Genomic DNA, 3,008 nt, shown 5'->3' on the forward strand with positions numbered 1-3,008 from the left:
TTTATTTCCTAACAACAGATCCTCATCATTGAACGTAATACTTTGAGTTTGGGATAACTTTACTTCTGCTTGTGAAACCTCAACCTATAATCTTCAGGGAAGGAAAGTGTAGTAATAAATGCATTTCGCAAATCAGAAGAGAGACACAAGGCATCATACACAGAAAGCATAGTTGGTATTTTCTTCAAGTGCGAGATTACATCATACTTGACCGACACATTAGGAGTATGGTCAGTCGCATCATTCGGAGTTACATTTGGGGGATTTCTTTCTTGAGGAGATGGCCTAGGTAGTTGATGGCCTGATCTAAGCTGAACTTCAGCAACTTTGGGTCCCTCTTCTTCAGGGAAGTGAAGAGACTCCTCATCATCCTCAAAAACTCTGATGGGGAAAGCAGCATATTCTTCGAAAGGGTTGTCCTCGTGCTTCTTTATATTTTGGTAGAATCACGGGCCTTCGCCTTTTTCCATCATTCGTTAGAGAGCAAATCGTCTTGAGAGTTGCTTTCGACGCTCTCCTAATCTTTGGGAACCTGATGGTCCACATTTTGGGGTGTGGATCCACTGAAGGAAAGCCTTGCCTTCATGTTGGCGCTTAGCTTGTTGTTGTGGATGCCCTAAGACATATTAACATGCTCAGGTTTTGATATCATATATCGATCATAAGTTAGCCAAATTTTTGGAGTTGCACAACTCACCGGATCACTTTGAAAAGTGGCGACATTTGACGTAGCCATTTTCTTTCCATTTGTCATGCTTTTGAGTAGATCGGCATCTATGGTGCCTTCATCTATGAGCTTTTGCGTCATGTTTTTGACCACAAAACAATCTTTGAGCGTATGACCCAAGACGCGATGAAAGTGATAGAAATTTGGCTCATTGAATTTAGAAGCTTCTTCCGGCCTTTCCGGTTTGGGGAACTCGATGAGTTTTAACTCCCGTAGGCCCATGAAGAGATCCCCCACTTCTTCATCAGGGAAAGAGTACTTCTGATTTTGTCGCTCGCTAAGAGTTGGCCTTCTAGGAGCTAGTGCACCCCTTTGCTTGGTAATCTTGTGGTGGTGCCCCCAGTTTGGAACTTTTGAGGACCCACTGTTGTCTCCATGGCCTGCATTTGCTTCGGCTTAGAAGGTGTGGGCTTATCTCGTGGGTTGTTTTTATCCAATGGCACCTTGTTGAATGTCCTTAGCGGATGAGACATGTGATGCATATAATTCTCTATGTCTGTGGCCTTTGAGGACAACTCTTCAAAAGTTATTGGCCTTACACCTTGCTGGTGAATGGCCATGTCTGGGCTCAAGTTATTCATACACATATGAACTGCTTCTAGTTCGGTGATTGACTGTGTGCAGTGGAGGCTTAAATTCCTCCACCTGTTGATGAAATCCACAACTTTCTTATTTGGCCTTTGTAAGGTTTGAGTCAGCTTAGTTATTCCCACCGTCCTTTGAGTGCTATAAAAGCGCTCTAGGAAGGCATATTGCATTTGTTCCCATGTACAGATAGAGCCAGGTGCCAACTTGCTATACCATGTGAAAGCTGGACCCGATAATGTTTGTACAAATTGACGGAGGAGAAGAGCTCCATTGTGGGCTATATCTTGACACGAAGCAAGGAAATGGGCCACATGTTCATGTGGCGATCCGGTCCCATTAAATTTACTAAATTGTGGTTGGCGATAGTTGTTCGGAAATGGTACCATGTCCACCTCCGGCGGATATGGTTTCACATACCCCGGACGCATGGAATAATGCGTTTGCATATATTGAGCCTTTACGCCTTCCGAAATCATCCTTTGTATGGCTTCAAGTGTGATTTCAGGATGGTGATGGGGACCGTTATGACTGGTCGAAGTGTTCACATCATTTGTATGATTTCTGGTGTTGGCCACCTACTCACGAAGCGTGGCCAACTCTTCTTTCTGTTGTAAGGCAGCCATCATTTGGTTCATCTGCTCTTCAATGGATTGACCTTGATTTGTGGCAAGCACTTTGTTCAGCACTGCTAGGCTCACTCTCACTATGCGGAGGTTGTGAGTCACCCTCACTTCACCATTTAGTGGGTTTGGATCAGCCGAGCCTGCAGTATCCAATAATTCATTTTCAAAATTAGAATGATCATCAAATAGGGGGTTATAAGAGCCTACATAGATCGTATTATTTCTTGAAATACTTGAGTTTGTTAAGCTTCGAGTCACCGGACGATGACCCACTGGAATTTATTTACGAGACTTCTTTCTGTTGAAGTGTGTAGAAGCGGAGGAAGTATCACTCGTGTTGCAGGCTGCTTCCTCAACACTCACCGGCATTGAAGAGAATACCTCAAAATGGTTGCTTGAGGCTCTTTTATGAGGAGGCCAATAAGCTAGTGTGGTTGTATCTTCCACTCTTGGAGTGGCTGCTTTTATTTCTCCTTGGGTGCCACCAGCATGTCTTGACGATGCATCCCCTCGTACCCAACTAGACATGGAGTCAGTTGGTATTGCCATCTCCCTTTGCTTTAAACTGGAACGTCTTGCACATACATTGGTAGCCTGCTTTGCATATCTCCTTCGCCTCGAGTTCCTTTTTATGAACTCTTGATGCTCGGGTAATTTGGCCAAAGTTTTGGCGCATCGCATGATTTCACCCTCAATATTTTTCTAGGGATGTGGATGCTCCAGGCAACAAGCTCCTTAAGTCTTGGCATATAGCCCTTTCAATAGAAGCCTAAAAAGCTTGCCTCGCAGCATTTTGGATCCTACGATATTCCCTGCTTTGTTGAGCCAAAATTGAATCACAAACATAAGCACATTGTGCATTAGTCATAGAGTCAATTGCATTGTTAAAGTTGTCCCATGCTTGAAGGATTTTGCGTTGTCATCGGTGGTGTCACTTTGGAGACACAGAATCTTGTACGGAAGGCCATGATGGTGCCACCTCTGATGATATAGGATCAGACAGTGTCACAGCCGGATCAACATGTCGCCTCTTTATATCATTGACGGAGAGGTGAATCCCTTGCCACCGA

At 44.2% G+C, this 3,008-nt stretch overlaps 1 pseudogene; it reads right to left on the reverse strand.

The window, feature by feature from the left end:
• Nucleotides 1-517: 517 nt before the first annotated feature.
• On the reverse strand, nucleotides 518-2,487 carry LOC136454694 (uncharacterized; annotated as a pseudogene).
• Between the last annotated feature and the right edge of the window lie 521 nt (nucleotides 2,488-3,008).

This window comes from Miscanthus floridulus, chromosome 5 (assembly GCF_019320115.1).
Source record: "Miscanthus floridulus cultivar M001 chromosome 5, ASM1932011v1, whole genome shotgun sequence".
Taxonomy (NCBI): Eukaryota; Viridiplantae; Streptophyta; class Magnoliopsida; order Poales; family Poaceae; genus Miscanthus; species Miscanthus floridulus.